The 17,897-nt window shown below is 35.6% G+C and overlaps 1 long non-coding RNA gene across 1 annotated transcript; it reads right to left on the reverse strand.

Annotated features, from left to right (window-relative positions):
* Window positions 1-12,126: 12,126 nt before the first annotated feature.
* LOC124442247 lies at window positions 12,127-17,852 on the reverse strand. Its single transcript, XR_006947188.1, has 3 exons — window positions 17,760-17,852; window positions 17,494-17,596; window positions 12,127-12,678 (listed from the first exon to the last, which is right to left on the reverse strand). It is a non-coding gene; the product is annotated as an uncharacterized LOC124442247 (long non-coding RNA).
* Window positions 17,853-17,897: the final 45 nt, after the last annotated feature.

The following is a 17,897-nucleotide window of genomic DNA, read 5'->3' on the forward strand; positions in this document are numbered from 1 at the left end:
ACATTTCTTTTTTCAATTTTGAAGATGTTTTCCTCCTCATCAAGGAAAGTTTTTTCCTTCATTATCATCTGCTTCCAATCCTCTTCGGACATCTCTTCTTCTCCTTTTTCTAACATGACGTCTATATAATCTTGCTTGCACGTGAGGTATTTCATGTATTCTTGGAAATAACTAGGCATTAATTCATAGAAAATCTGTCAATATTCTTTCTTTTTCACTCAATGGAATTTCTGATGACATGATCTTTTGATTTTTCCTTAATTTTGATCATCTCTTTTTCCTTTCCAACGATTGACGTTCCTGTTAACCTCGTCTTTGTCATCCCTTCCATGGTTTCTGCCATCTCTTCCTTCGTTTCTGTTATTTCTGCTTTCTTTTCACTGAGCGTTCAGTTCTCCGTCATCTAAAAACTAAAATACTTTGCGTCAGGTTGAAAAAATAGCACAAACAAAAATATAATTATTTCGTTATGTTTTATCAGCAACTTTTAGATCAAAATCTCAAAATTATTGAAGACGGAAGGAAATTATCGTTTTGTTTACGGTTTGTTTTATCATTTTAATCAAAGGTTTTTTACAATGAAGCACATTTTTGTCATTCCACGGACAGTCATATAAAACTTAAAACATACTTCATCCGTATATTCTTACTATACGGGTCTTTTTACTCGACCAAAACCGTAAAAATTTTTTTAAAGGGGAAGTTCACCCCGAATACAACTTATTTTCAAATGATACGTCTTAGTTCCCTAAAGTTTGATGTGAACTCATTTGTCTTTATTCTAAATATTTTACGTCTGGCGGCGCGCAAATTTGCAGCGGTTTACTTTATGACGTCACGTGAGTGCTAACTTATCTTGTAAATAGGCTTTTGACATTTAAAAACACTACACTGTCGTATTCTACCTATGCGGCTTTTTGTTAAATTGCATGAAAAATGCCCCATTGCATGGTCCCAAACCGTACTAATGGATGGGTAAAACTAGAGGTCAGAATATATAAGCTATCACCGCTTGCCCACAAACCACATGAAATGTGTTTCGCTTCAAAAAATTCGACGAGATAACCCTCGCGATGCTAAATATTCATTCGTCTGTAGTGAGCTCTTTACGCCTGATTGCTTTGTAACTTTGCTTGTTGAAAGTCTGTGCGGCCATAATGAAAGACAAACTCCTCTTCAAAGTTCTCTTTCATCCCAGGAGGTGGAAAATGTGCTCCAATACAGCTGACAATACAAGACGGTAAAAGTACTCTTATTTTCTTGCCTAAAATTCCCCAGCATCAACGAGCTAACTCTCTGTACGCAACATGTCGATTTCGTTTATGTTCAGGACCATAAGTTATGTACTTTTTGATTGACAATAACAAGAGGATTCGATTTCACGGAATGGTCAATGAAAGATGCGTTGAACGCCATTCTTAAAGAGTTGGAGCTTCGAGAAGCTCACACACCGATCGGCGAAAAAAACAAGAGACAGGATGGGGAGAAACAACGAGAAACGTCGCGACAAAGACATATGGGGTCAGCATCAACACTGCACGCGAAGCACGGGAGTTGCAACGAGGAGTCAACGAACGGTAAAGCGAAAAGAAAATGTGTCTCGGGGAACACAATCCAGAGGAATGTAAGAAAATAACCAATGTAACTGAGAGAAAACAACTCATTCGTAAGTACGGAAGATGTTTTATTTGTTTGAAGAAAGGACATGTCAGTAAGAATTGTAATAGTAATGATAATGTAATGCATGTGAGAAGGCACACCATAGGTCAATTTGTGAAGCCAATGGGATTCTTACAGGCGATGTTCAAACCAACCATTCTATTCTGGGATCTCATTGTAGGGTAGCATTACAGACAGAACAGGATTTTATTAAGGAAGAAAAGGGACGTGTTAGGGTCAGAGTGCTGTTTGATTCAGGAAATCACAAGTCATTTGTGAATAGAAAGATACACGGAGCAGGTATTTAGGCTAGTAAAAATGAATGGATAGAAATCAAGTCGTTTGGTCAAGAGAAGGCTAAAGGTAAGTTGCGAGAGGTATTTCAATTAGAGTTGTTGTCATTTACGGCGGGAGAGAGTGTAAGCATCGAGGCATACAGTGCAGACTGTATATCTCAAATTAGGTATAACTAAGGAAACAAAAACAACTAAGGTAAGGGTTGTTTATGATGCGTCGTGTAAAGAGTCACCCAAGGCTTCCTCGCTTAATGACCCAAATTAGCACCATTGCTCTTTCATATATGATAAGGTTTAGAGAGAAGAGAGTCGCTTTAGGGGCAGATTTTAAAAAGGCATTTTTGAATATAGAAGTTGATACTTTCGACAGGGATTGCCTAAGATTTTTATGGGTTGATGACATAAACAATGAGAGAGTGAGACCTTAAGAATATTGATTTTGTAGAGTAGTGTTTGGGGTTAACTGCTCTCCATTTTTGTTGAATGCAACACTGCAGTATCATTTGGACTTATTCATAGAGATAGACAAGGAATTTGTTAAAAAACTCAGAGATAGCTTTTATGTCGATGATCTAGTGTCTGGTGAACAATCCAAAAGGAAAGCAATGAGGTTGTATGAGTCAGCAAGTGAGCGATTGGCTGCGGGAGGATTTAGGCTTAGGAAGTAGCTAAGTAATGATAAGAATGTTTTGAAAGAAATAGAAAAGAGAGAAAGAAGCATTTTAGAGGAAAGAAGGGCAGAATTTAGTAATTCAAAAGTGGTTGATGAGCAAACTTATGCCAAAGCATCATTTGGGGAAAATACTATCAGTGGACGTTTTGAGGAAGTACTAGGATTGGGATGGGAGTGTAAGTCGGATCGCTTTGTAATTAGCCTCTGGAAATTGGCTGAAAGAGCAAAGGAAATTTTAGAAGAGTATGACAAGACAATCAATGATCAATTGAGGAGGGGTGTTATAGAACCGGTAATAGAACTAGAGGAAAACTTATAGATTACATTATTTACCACATCGTGCGGTTATTCGCAGGGAGACAAAAACAACCAGGCAAGATAAGGGTTGTTTATGATGCGTCGTGTAAAGAGTCACCCAAGGTATTCGATCCCTTAGGTATTATGAGTCTAGTTGTAGTTTGTGCTGAGTTATTGTTTCACGAGCTGTGTATTGAGAAAGCTCAATGGGATAATGAGCTGAAAGGTGACAAGAAAAAATGTTAGGAGAGGTGGATAGAAGATTTAGAGAGAGTCAGTGATTTAAGTGTGGCGAGATGTGTGTATGGTAATTTACTTGGTAAGGTAAAGTGTTACTCTTGCAAGGGTACGCAGATGTCAGCAAAAAGGCATACTGTGCGGTCGTATATTGTGCGACAGAGCTAAACGGTGTCTACCACGTAGAGTTGCTTACGTCGAAAACAAGGTAAGCGCCAATAAAATTGCAGACAATTCCCAGACAAGAACTGATGTCAGCTAGAATATTAGCACAGTTGATGGACGCAGTGAAGTTGGCCTTAGAAGGTTACGTTCAATTTAATGATACATACTATTGTTTGGACAGTATGACTGCATTGTGCTGGATTGGTAATAGGGGAGAATGGAAACAGTTTGTGCGCCATAGATATAACGAGTTTTTAAGATTGAGCAGGAAAGATAATTGGAAACTTTGTCCGGGTGTAGATAACCCTACGGACATAGGTTCAAGGGGAGTTACGGCATCACAATTAAAGGAAAGTGAACTTTGGTGGAAAGGACCGAAGTGGTTGTCAGGTCCCCAGTGTGATTGGCCAATGCCAAAAGAGGTTAAAACTACAGAGGAAAGTCTTGCGAAAGTCAAGAAGACAGCAGTGGCTAACACACAGGTGGTAGATAAAGATTGTGTGATAAAATTTGGCAACTTTAGTAATCTAGAGAGACTAATAAGGGTCATGGCTATCGTTGGGCGATTTGTAGACAATTTGAAGGCAAGAGTTAAACACGAGACAAAGAGGACTGAAACATTGGAAGTGTCAGAGCTGATAATGGCAGAACGAGCATTGATTAGAATTGCTCAGAAAGAGTTAATGGAACGTAGTGACTATGAGCAATTGGTTATACCAGGGGTCTCCAAACTACGGCCCGCGGGCCAGATGCGGCCCGTTGGGCTTCTCAATCCGGCCCGCAGAGGCACTTAAGAAAAAAAAATATTATTAAACAAAATAAATTTTGTGCAGAAAGTTCACGTTATGTCGCAAGCCAACTAGCAAGAGTGGCTTACGTCAATTTTTCTCCCAACTTCCTACTTCCGTTTCAAGCACACTGCGAAATTTAAAAAGCTGAAGGATAACGTGGAAATTTTTCATGTGGCCCTCTGGCTGTAAAGTTTGGAGACCCCTGGGTTATACAATTAAACATAGTAGAGCGTGATGGGATAGTTAGATGTAAGGGAAGACTTGGCAGTTCAGATTTAGAGGTAGATACTAGAGAACCAATTTTATTGCCTAAGGATCATCACGTAACCGAATTGATTATTAAAGATTGCCACGGGAAGGTTCATCATAGTGGCGTAAGAGCGACCTTAGTTCAGCTACGAGCAAATATTGGGTACCACGAGGTAGACAGATCGTGAAGAAGGTGATAGCAAATTGCAGGATTTGTAGAAGACATCAAGGACAGGCTTATAAAACAACAGTACAAGCGCACTTACCAGATTTTAGAGTTCAGTATTCACCACCCTTTTCTAAAGTAGGAGTAGATTTTGCTGGTCCATTGTTTGCAAAAGAAGGTGGACAGATGGCAAAAGTATACATCGCATTATTTTCCTGCTGTGTTACAAGAGCAATTTATCTTGATTTAGTTGATAGTTTAAGGCACGTTGTTTTTTGAATTGCATGCGAAGATTTACTGCTAGAATGGGAGCACCCTCGCTAATAGTTTCGGACAACGCCAAAACATTTAAAGCAACTGAGAAAGCGTTGAAGGGGATTTATGGAAATAAAGAGGTAAAATCATATATGGAATGTCATCAGTTGATATGGAAGTTTAATTTGGCGAGGACACCCTGGTGGGGTAGATTTTTCGAAAGAATGACAGCATTGGTTAAAGGTTGTCTGAGGAAGGTGTTGGGTAACGCTAAATTGAACAAGGAAGAACTGTTAACAACATTAGTTGAGGTACAAGGTACGTTAAACTCTAGACCATTGATTTATGTATATGAAGATGAAGTGAATGTAGATGTACTGACTCCTGCACATTTTATGTTTGGAAGAAGTTAACATCTATTCCAGACGAAGGAATTCCGCATACTTTTAATGACGAAGATGCGGGAGAGGTCAAGCGTAGGTTTAGGTATTTAGCGAGATTGAGAAAGCATTTTTGGTCCAGGTGGAGGAAGGAATACTTAACAAGTTTAAGGGCGTGTCATAAGATTGGCAAAGTAAAGGGTACTTTGTGTCCGAAAGTAGGTGATGTAGTTCTTGTGTTTGAGGAAAGTTTGAAAAGAGGATTTTGGAAGTTAGCGAGAATCGAGAGATTGATTAAGGGAAAAGATAATATAGTCAAAGTCGAAGTTGTTAGCAAGGGAAGGCCACTGCACATAAGCAGGTCTCTTCAGAAACTATATCCACTAGAGATGAATGCAAAGGTAAGTAAAGACAGATGTGTAGAAATAGAAAAACAAGACAGTAGTGAGAAAGGAGAAGTTTCAAAAAGGGGTAGCAGTGTAGAAAGTCATAGGAGACCCAGAAGGGCGGCAGCTGTGGATGCAAGTTGGCGAAAGAAAGTTTTGTTTGACCCTAAAGGCTCAAAGGGGGGAGTGTGTCGGAACATATGTAAAGAAGTAATAGACAATTGTTATTTGATACTAGGAGCTTATAGAAGAACGAAAATAGGAACTTATGTTAATACTTTATTAGTTGTGACACGTTCAAAGTCAGGGTTTTTCTGTCGCTGGCTTTGAATGTAAAATCTTAAAATGTTTAAGATTATCCGTGATGTGGAATAGTTATATTGGAATAGTTATATCGAGTAAAATTGAGAATTCTGTGTCGACTGCGCGTACAGCAGGATAGTATACAGTCCCAAAAACGAATCGGCAGGCGCATAACTGCTTTGTGCTTACGCGCAAAGGAGAAAATTGCTACAGATGCTAAAGCACCATACTGCTGTCTATAGTGAAACCAAGCTACTTAAAGAGCCCAAAGATTCAAACACACAGCAGCAAATGCTGGATTTTCAGTTATGCATTGTGGTTTTTCATTGAGTTTGTCTTTTTCAAAAACTTTCTCATTCTTATTCATAACCTCAGATATTTCATGGCAACATACTGATTCTTCTATTCTATTCATTAATTGACAATGTTCACACTTACATCTTTACAAAAAATTATTTTGAACCATCAATCCATTATTAATGAACGATGCGTCAAATAACGAAGACCTCAAACTTATGTCTTTGTCTACATTATCAAGTCTGGTGTGAAGCACGGCATCTTCGTCTTCGCTTTCTTCTTCATCCAATTCACCACGTTTGACGTAAGTCTAAATTCGTGGCTCAAACTGAAAGGCTGAAAGTCCATGCCGTGAATACTTGTGTCATCGTTCGAAATCATTGAAGTGGAATCTTTAGAACTGTTCGTATCACTCTGACTTTCAAAACATTCTATGTCCATATCTTCATTCCAAATAATTTCTTTATGGCATGCATTGACATCTATCGCACAACGCTTGCATATATTTTATAAAAAATCAAAACATTTATCGTAAGGACGAGCACCTCTATATATTATTGTATTTTATAGCGTTGGTATATGCACTTAGGCACTCCCGTGACGTCATAAAGTAAGCCGCTGCAAATTTACGCGCCGCAAGACTTCGCCGCCATATTAGCAATATTTCGTATCTTTTACTTCAAATATCTCATAAAATATTTAGAATAAAGACAAATGACTTCACATCAAACCTTAGGGAACTAGGACCTATCATTTGAACATAAATTGTATTTGGGGTGAACTTCCCCTTTAACTAAACTGTTGACTTTGTTGCAGTTCAAGCTAAGCTCTCGGCAACGATGTCAATATATAGTTGAATAGAAACTTTTGATGTATTTAATGACTTTGTGGATTTATTGGTTTAACTGTCATCGACAATAGATTGCCTACGAATTGCATATATTTATAGGCCACACCTTCAAAACGTTCGAGTTCTTCCTGCCTAACAAAAACAGTGTTAAGCCTGGGCCACACTATCGTCTATATTGACGAAAACGAAACGAAAATTCGTGCACGAAATGCATGCCAGACACGACGAAAAATTACAAGCATGTTTGCAAAGCCAAAACTTTTTTGGCCAATAAGCAAGCGGCGTTTTTGACGCTTGCTCATTGAGTTCTATAATAACTGGAGCGGCTAACTTTACTGGGGCGAGGACGCCAAAAAAATGGCGGCCAAAGGACGTATTTCCGCTGAAATGATCGCTTTGCAGAAAAATAATATTCTCGACCTCCCCTGGTGTCTATAGTAAATTATAAAGAATTTTCAAAACAAACACGATATCACAGAATATGGATATCGTTAGTTCCATATTCTGTGACGATTCTTTTTGGTTCTTTTATAATGCCAACACTTCAATCGTTCAATTGTTGATGTCGTAGTTTCCACAAAGGAACATATCGCTTCTCACAGGTGAGGTAGTTGTTTGTTTTGTTAGTCCGTCAACGATTGAAAAGCATTATACATGCACTTGAAAAGCCATAAAATTCATATTAAAGATCGTATTTTTAAGACTGACTTGAACGCCAAAATATACTGATGTTTTCCTGTTTTGTTTTAAATTCTGCATACTTTCTGTCATGCATGAAATCGTAAATTTACCCATTTATTTGCAAAATAGTTTCCTAAAGAAAAAGACCCTGCACACATTTTGCTCTGTGAGAAAAGAAATGATCAGCCCCAACAGTACCCATGATTTGGAGCAGAGCTTGTTATGTTCTATTTGCTGACAACATGCAGGGAAGATCAAGGAGAAAGATGACTGGAAGATGTTATTGACCAGGCAGAGTCTTAAAAATGATAATGCTGTAGATAATTGATTTATTGTCTGCCCTATCCAGAGTTATTTAATTTGATCGTGGTCAAATTCTATGGATGGAGACAATGGATTCACTAAGGATGCCTTGAATGCTTTAAAGCAAGTTCATGATCCAAAGAAAGATGGCAAGAAGGTTGTGTGTGTTTTGATGCTTAATGAAATGTCAATTCACAAACATGTAAAATGGAAGGCCATGAAGTTTGTGTCTATGTAAACATTTGTACTGAGATTGATGATGACTCGATGCAGATGTGAAGCTTCAAACTGTATAAGCCATTGGGTTTTACAAATGTTTAAATCATGTCATATCTTTATCAAAATATTTTAGTTGAGTGTTGTTTGAATGTTACTAATATCTAATGCACTATACTGAAGCATTAAAGATTCAGTGATGAAACCTTTAAAGTTACTGTACTGTATATTATATATTTCTTATGTTTCTTTAAGAAAAATTTGAGCTTATTTACCTATTAGAGTACAGAATGGAGATTTATCATATGCATTTTTGAAGAAAAGTTTTTCACTTTCAAAGTTTTCTACTAATTTTTGCTTCTATTTCTTATCATGAGATTGATGATAGAGGTAATATAATCCAATAACTTTCTAATTTCTAAAAGCTTTAAGCTTCTAGCATAAAAGTACACTATAGGTATGTAATTCATTTGGTTTTATTGCCTTGCTATGACATATCTACTTGCACTTCATCATTCTTGTATGAACAAAACACTAGATGTGGATACTCAGAGAACAAAATGCACTACCAACTGCTTATGAAATGTATTATTAAGGTGAAAACTGTGTTAATCATTCAAATAATAGTGCACTTTTATTGCAAATATAGGAAAAACAAAACAAAGTGAAAAGAAAGGTAGAAGTATTAAAACAAATGAATTATAAACACCATTGGAAGCATAAGTGTTTTGATGATTATTTGCATTTACCAATTCATATATCAATACAACAAAATCAAATGTGCTAGAACTTTAAAAAGTATTTGATGAGTTGCACTTCAGAACATCACAAAAAGGTTACTTAAAGTAATTTCTATACAATATTGTTTGTTTCATTTACCAAACCTATGCAGACTTGAGTCTTTGAAATTTCATATGAAACTCAATTACAGAAAATCCGTAAATATCCAGAGATTTAATATGTACTTTTTAAAGAAACAAGTAAAATCCCAACAATTGTAGAAAAAGCATTGCCCATTGCATGAAAAGAAGCAAAATAGCAATGATAACAAACAAGCTAACTTCTCTCGTGAACCGTGGAGATGAACTATGATATACTTTTTGTATAGACTAAAGAGTTTAATCGATCAAACAAGTTTGACGCTGGTAAGAAAACGACGCACATCTGCATTCATACATGTGTAGCCGACATATAGGTCTTTCGTCGATAGTTATAAATGCATCCTTAGGAGACAACTGACAACCACAGTTGACTCTGCTGTTATGAATTTAAGGTTTTACCTTGATTTTCATCAAAAATTGCTTGCCGAATCCCCAAATACACATACATTTTCCTACTCTTTCATCAGGAGGGAGTAAAATGAAATGGAAAGCGTCAATTTTGTAAATCTCAGCGGCAAAGGACGAAATCCGCCATTTTTTTGGCGTCATCAGATATCTAAGGCCGCGCTTGAGATAGCCGCTCTAGTTATTATAGAACTCAATGCTCTTGCCACTCCGCCATGTTTGGGTACAAAGTCTGATATTATTAGCCAATAGTATGCGTTTTCGTTGACGAAAAAAGGTCAAAAGTTCAACTCTTCTAATATGCACGAAAACGAAATTTTCGTCGAGTTTTCGTTCAAAATTTTCGTTGCGGCAGTTTTCGTTCTAATTTTCGTCGATATGGACGATAGTGTGGCCTAGGCTTTAGACAGCATTTTTAAAGTATCTCTCAAACACCACGGTTAATATTGTTACCGCAACTTGTCACGCTAATTTTTATAAAGCAGAAAAAGCGATTTGCATTTTAATGTGTGCATGGATTTTAGTTTTTGGCCATCGCAACAGAATATAAAATGTGCACTAGGTACATCATTTAAAGACATTGTGCATTGCTAATTAAGTCACATCTTAACTATTTTCACAAGATAAAGCGTAAATGAAATTTTATCCATCAGTTCAAGTCCGTGGATGAGAGAAAACAAATGTCATTTAGTAAATTTTAGTTTAGAGAGCATATCATATATTACGATCACTGTACATTCAAATATTCAAATATAAGGAAAGTAAAGATGTTCCACCTATGGTTTCATCAGTTAGTGACTGATAACAAAAGGATTCGTGTTGAAACTTAAAAATATCCGCTCACTGCAACTGACATGTTGAAATTAAACTCAATCAAACTTTGACTTTTAGTATTATTGGAGTTCGATAGAATTATTTTAGGGTATCTTTGCGACAAAGCCAGTGGTCTCCAAGCTTATTATTCTTCACTGTTTTTTTGGAAAAATTTTGATCTCCAACAATTAAATAATTCTCGTATAATAATGTCTGAACAACTTGAATTAAATCTCATATAATATAAGTTATGCGTGATCTGTGTAATCTCGCAAACATGACTGGAAAATCGAAACGCATTTTTGAACTTAGTAGTCCGATTGATAATATACAAAATTATACCACGCCTTTTTGTCGTGCAAATTACATACAGGGCACTTTATTCATGTAAGCGACGTCCTCACCCCTTCCTAATCTTATGACCTATGTCACAGCCCTGGAAAATCCCAGAGTATCAGAGAATCTCCACGAAAACCCTCCTCTTGTCCATCACTTTCCTCTATATTTTCTCATAAACACCACATCTCCTTTGGCTGATTTTCACGATTTCTCAATATTCTTTCTTTCTCTGACACTTACGAGTAAATGATCCAAAAAAGCCTTCTCATACTTAAGTTTGAACCCTCTCTTAATACCCAATGTTAAACATACTTTAGTATGTCTTTTCTTCTTTTTCTAAGCGTCATATTTCTCCTTGTTTTGTCCTGTCACGATGTCACCCAAGTTAAAGTTAAACTGAACTATCATACAGCCATCATCTTTTCATTCAATATCTTCACCATTTATGCATAAAATGTGCTCAATGACGTTCTCTTGTCTCAATCCATTAATAAATCTTAAAACAATTGAAGACCGAAGTAAATACCTTTCTCTATCACCAATGTTATTTCAGCTGTTATTTCAATCGTTTTTCACAATTTCAGCTTTCTTGTAATAGAATTGTCGCGTTAGTCACTGTCCGTTGTAGGTTGTCACATTTCTACAATCAAAAACACGTTTTTATTTGATTCTCGTATGATACATTTCTCGTTGAAAGAGGTGTTCATTGTGTAAGCAAATAATACTTAGTTAATAACTATAGTTAAATATAAATTTAACTGTCGATTTCGGCTCTGTAGCTCTTCGCAATGAAATTTAATGTCTTCCAAATCAACTGATGCATTTTATGCTTTTGTGAATTTGTTAGTTCATCTGTCATCCACAATAGACTACCTATATATAGATTAGAGGGATTTATAGAATACACACCTTAAACTCACAAGTACTTTTTGGCCAACAAAAAAATGTTCTGTCTTTTGTTGCAGCCTAAAGAAACATGATGGTGAACATAGCTTACATATTTTCATTTAAGTTCTTGTTTATTAAAAAAATTAGTTGTGTTTTTCAGTAAGTGGACTTTGGTCGTTTGATATTGCAACAGAATATATAATGTTCACATGCTGTGGAGCTCTAAAAACTCTTGCATATAAACTATTTCAATAACGCAAAGCATATATGAAACTTTATCATCAGCTCAAGTCCTTTCTATTTCATTACTTTTTTCAGCCGAGAATAGATAACCGTGGTTTCAATCGTCAGAAGGCACAATAACTGTTAAAAAAGAGTAAAGTAAAACTTAAAAACACTGACTCGGTGCAAAATTTGATTACTTTGATGAAACTGAAAGGTATTCGGTATATTTAATGATGTTTTAAGCATTAAACTTTGATCAAACTTCACCGACTTCTAGTTTTATTAGAATTCAATGCACGAGATGATGACTGGTGAGTGAACAAAGTATACAAAGTTTTTCAGTGTGTTTTTTTTTGTAGATTTTCATTTCGTAACTACTAAATTTAGTTATCGTACCTATTAGATGATGAAAACAAGAATGAAGGTAATTTATTTTTTAGAGTAAACCTTAATACAATCTTTAAGTGTCTAAAAACGATCGTGATTTTCCTGTTCATCTCGTAATGGACAACAACAATAGCTAATGTATGAAATCTATGAATAACATATAGCAACAAGTAAAAACAAATTTAGGTGAACAAAAGTTCGCTTACCAGGTTTGCATGTGAATGGAACAAGTTACATAAGAATATTAGGGAGAATCAGAGTCTTAAACTTTTTAAATATAGGTTATGAATGTTTTATTTGAAATTTTAGTATTCTTTTAATCTATGGATGCAATATAGTTATTGTATTTAACAGGGTCCTACTGAAAACCATTTTTGCGATATAGGCGCAATCAATTAATACTTTTATAATAATAATAATGAATAAAAGTAATAATAATAAATATATCTAAAATGGCTCCTTTTGTTTCTTTGGTTTCCCAAAAGTTGATTGTAAGAGCTATGCTAAAAGACATCATTTTGTAGAACCATTTCAGTCTAGAATAAACAAACAATAAAATCATCGTTCCTGATGTTGCCTTGAGTCTTGACTGTATAATTTTATAACATGCTAATGATCCTATACATTATCTTAAATCGTTGCCATAAATGGACTTATTTTATTCTCCATCCCTCCTTTCTTCTTCTCTGTGCTCTCCTTCCCAAGATGAATAAAAATTTTTTTATCCCTCAGCAGCCTTTGCACAGGCTACTTTCTTAGTTTACCGCCCGTGTAACAAACCTTCAGCCTTCGGAGGCTTAGGTAATCCACTCAGTGGGCAGTAAACATAATCACTCGTACGTGCAATAAAACATTCAACGAAATGTCTACAACAAAACGAGTTTCTTTTAATGAACCGAAAGAGATAATTGGATGGCTGAAGGTAAACATTCTCTAGACAGTGACGAGGAAAGTGATGAACAACAAGAGAGTAAGGACTAGGGAATTTATAATGAAGTGTAGGAGCTGAGGCTAATTGCGCCACAAGATCAAAGTACTTTGAAATTTCAGCAATAAACGAGAGTTTCTCATCTAATTGTGTATGCTTTGATTTCAACGAGGTCATTGTAGTCATCTAACCACCGTCTACTTAAAGATGATGTTAGCCAAAACTTGTTGAGTGAAGTAGTTGCATTGCCTCTGCCCTCTTTAATTTTGAATGTATTTCTCAAAGACTAAAATTTTTATTATTGATGTTTGTTATCTCCTGAAATAATGCTAAAAATATCTTTATCAACTCCAACCTCTCTTTCCTTGATCAGTGAGTAATAATGTGCGTAAAGCAAGAAAACATTTTAACAAGTTTATGGGTGTAAATTATAAAAAGGTTAATTATAGACAGGGTTATTAAATTATTTTTAATTTGAAGACATTAAATCATGTGTGTTTAAATAAGCTTGTTTTGATTATGAAAGTAGTTTATGTCACAAGAATTGTTCGTATTTAAAGAGAGAGAGCTGAACGTGAGCGAGAAACAGAAAAAACTCAAAATGAAAATTGTTCCAGCGAAGACAATGTTGTGTTTGGAAATGTCAAAAAAAGTAATGAAAATATTTGTAGCCATGTTGTTGAGCAACCTGCCAAAAACATCGACGTAAGGTATTTTAAGAAACAATTTGTTGTGGAAAATTTTTTGCTTTCAATATGTCATTATCTTAAATCATATAAAATGGAAATACGTAGTTTTATGTTACAGGAGGCTCATGTTGTTGAGACATTGTCGGAAAATCAGAACAAACAACAAATGTCGACAGTAAAAACGAACAAAAAAAGAAAAAGAGGAAGAGGAAAGCAAAGAGAAATCAAACTGTACCTATGAAAGAAAGTGAAAATAATGATGCGAGAATTATTTTAAAACCTATTGCTTGGAGAACACCTCCTGCCTCCTTAAATAGTAACCCTAGCAATGGAAGAAAGTTGGAACCAATCAGAGCTCCCCTTCACAAGAGTAAGTCATCAGCATTGAACTAAAATCATTGAGTTCTATAATAACTGGAGCGGCTAACTTTACTGGGGCGAGGTCGCCAAAAAAATGGCGGCCAACGGACGTATTTCCGCTGAAATGATCGCTTTGCAGAAAAATAATATTCTCGACCTCCCCCTGGTGTGTATAGTAAATTATAAAGAATTTTTCAAAAACAAACACGATATTACAGAATACGGATATCGTTAGCTCCATATTCTGTGACGATATCTTTTTTAGCATTTCTTTTATAATGCCAACACTTCAATCGTTCAATTGTTGGATGTCGTAGTTTCCACAAAAAGGAAAATATCGCTTCTCACAGGTGAGATAGTTGCTTGTTTTGTTAGTCCGTCAACGATTGAAAAGCAATTATACATGCTCTTGAAAAGCCATAAAATACATATTAAAGATCGTATTTTTTAAGACTGACTTGAACGCCAATTATACTGATGTTTTCCTGTTTTTGTTAATAAAATTCTGCATACTTTTCTGTTATTTGTTAATGCATGAAATCGTAAATTTACCCATCTATTTGCAAAATAGTTTCCATAATAGTGAAGCACGGAATTTTCGTCTTCGCTTTCTTCTTCATCCAATTCACCACGTTTGACGTAAGTCTAAATTCGTGGCTCAAACTGAAGGGCTGAAAGTCCATGCCGTGAATACTTGTGTCATCGTCCGAAATCATTGAAGTGGAATCTTTAGAACTGTTTGTATCACTCTGACTTTCAAAACATTCTATGTCCATATCTTCATTCGAAACAATTTATTTATGGCATGCATTGACATCCATCGGAAAAAAGGTTTGTAAATATTTTACAAAAAATCAAAAAATTTCATCGTAAAATCGATATATAAGGACGAGCACCTCTATATATCATTGTATTTTATAGCGTTGGTATATGTACTTAGGCACTCTCGTGACGTCATAAAGTAAGCCGCTGCAAATTTGCGCGACGCTAGACTTCGCCGCCATATTAGCAATATTTCGTATCTTTTACTTCAAATATCTCATAAAATATTTAGAATAAAGACAAATGACTTCACATCAAACCTTAGGGAACTAGGACCTATCATTTGAACATAAATTGTATTTGGGGTGAACTTCCCCTTTAACTAAACTGTTGACTTTGTTGCAGTTCAAGTTAAGCTCTCGGCAACGGTGTCAATATACAGTTGATTATGTTTAGAAACTTTTAATGTATTTAATGACTTTGTGGATTTATTGGTTTAACTGTCATCGACAATAGATTGCCTACGAATTGCATATATTTATAGGCCACACCTTGAAAACGTTCGAGTTCTTCCTGCCACACAGTGTTAAGCCTGGGCCACACTATCGTCTATTTTGACGAAAACGAAAACGAAACGAAAATTCGTGCACGAAATGCATGCCAGACACGACGAAAAATTACAAGCATGTTTGCAAAGCCAAAACTTTTTTGGCCAATAAGCAAGCGGCGTTTTTGACGGATTAGAAAAAATAGCGATATCTAAAAGAAAAAGATTACTTCTTCTGAAGAAAAAGTTACTGCTTTTTTAAATACAAATCAAAGTGTCGCCACCATTTCCAATTCGGCTCGTCAGTGGCAGCAACACCACTAGCTCTTCTAAGATCGTACTGCCTTTTGTACTGCATGAACGAATCACGCAGATTAGACCACTTTTTCATGATAGCGTCAACTGTAAAATGTTTAAAAATAATGGAAATACATGATTTGATATAAAAAGTGTGTCGGCGGACTATCAATAATACTCACTATCCCACGCCAAGTCCGTAATTTTGTTAAATTCATCCAAAACATCTTGCCAGTGATTTCTTTTCTTGTTCCTCGAGTCCTTATAATTCGGGTGACTTTTATCATACAAAATTGGTTTTTCTCCCATCAGATTTATCAAAACCTCCTGCCACTCCGCCATGTTTGGGTACAAAGTCTGATATTATTAGCCAATAGTATGCGTTTTCGTTGACGAAAAAGGTCAAAAGTTCAACTCTTCTAATACGCACAAAAACGAAATTTTCGTCGAGTTTTCGTTCAAAATTTTCGTTGCGGCAGTTTTCGTTCTAATTTTCGTCGATATGGACGATAGTGTGGCCTAGGCTTTAGACAGCATTTTTAAAGTATCTCTCAAACACGGCGGTTAATATTGTTACCGCAACTTGTCACGCTAATTTTTATAAAGCAGAAAAAGCTATTTGTATTTTAATGTGTGCATGGATTTTAGTTGTTGGCCATCGCAACAGAATATAAAATGTGCACAAGATACATCATTTAAAGACCTTTTGTGCATTGCTAATTAAGTCACATCTTAACTATTTTCACAAGGTAAAGCGTAAATGAAATTTTATCCATCAGTTCAAGTCCGTGGATGAGAGAAAACAAATGTCATTTAGTTTAGAGAACATATCATATATAACGATCACTGTACATTCAAATATTCAAATATAAGGAAAGTAAAGATGTTCCACCTGTGGTTTCATCAGTTAGTGACTGATAACAAAGGGAATCGTGTTGAAACTAAAAAATATCCACTCACTGCAACTGATATGTGCATTTAAACTCAAACTTTGACTTTTAGTATTATTGGAGTTCGATAGAATTATTTAAGGGTATCTTTGCGACAAAGCCAGTCGTATCCAAGCTTATAATTCTTCGCTGTTTTTTGGAAAAATTTTGATCCCCAACAATTAAATAATTCTCGTATAATAATGTCTGAACAACTTGAATTAAATCTCATATAATATAAGTCATGCGTGGTCTGTGTAATCTCGTAAACATGACTGGAAAATCGAAACGCATTTTTGAACTTAGTAATCCGATTGATAATATACAAAATTATACCACGCATTTTGTCATGCAAATTACATACAGGGCACTTTATTCATGTAAGGGACGTCCTCATCCCTTCCTAATCTTATGACCTATGTCACAGCCCTGGAAAATTCCAGAGTATCAGAGAATATCCACGAAAACCCTACTCTTGTCCATCACTTTCCTCTATATTTTCTCATAAACACGATTTCTCAATATTCTTTCTTTTCCTGACACTTACGGGTAAATGATCCACAAAAGCCTTCTCATACCTAAGTTTGAACCCTCTCTTAACACCCAATGTTAAACATACTAAAGTATACCTTTCCTTTTTTTTCTAAGCGTCATATTTCTCCTTGTTTTTGTCCTGTCACGATGTCACCCAAGTTAAAGTTAAACTGAACTATCATACAGCCATCATCTTTTCAATCAATATCTTCACCATTTATGCATAGAAAAATGTGCTCAATGACGTTCTCTCTTGTCTCAACCCATTAATAAATCTTAAAACTATTGAAGACGGAAGTAAATACCTTTCTCTCTCACCAAAGTTATTTCAGCTGTTATTTCACAATTTCAACTTTCTTGTAATAGAATTGTCGCGTTAATCACTGTCCGTTGTAGGTTGTCACATTTCTACAATTAAAAACACGGTTTTATTTGATTCTCGTATGATACATTTCTCGTTGAGACATGTGTTCTTTGTGTTGAGACATGTGTTCAAGCAAATAATACATCTTGATGGTGATTTTTTTTTCAATCACTGTACAATATAAAACATAATTCATAAACTCCTTACTGCGTGTCTTTTTACTTGACCAAGATCTGTAAGAAAAATTATGAATTTAACTGCTGACTTCGGCTCTGTTGCTATTGACCACAGAATAGATACATAACAGAAAGGTCACGTAGCGAAAAATCTGTCCCCCACTAGCAC

This window comes from Xenia sp. Carnegie-2017, unplaced genomic scaffold, assembly GCF_021976095.1.
Source record: "Xenia sp. Carnegie-2017 unplaced genomic scaffold, XeniaSp_v1 HiC_scaffold_20, whole genome shotgun sequence".
NCBI lineage: Eukaryota > Metazoa > Cnidaria > Anthozoa > Malacalcyonacea > Xeniidae > Xenia > Xenia sp. Carnegie-2017.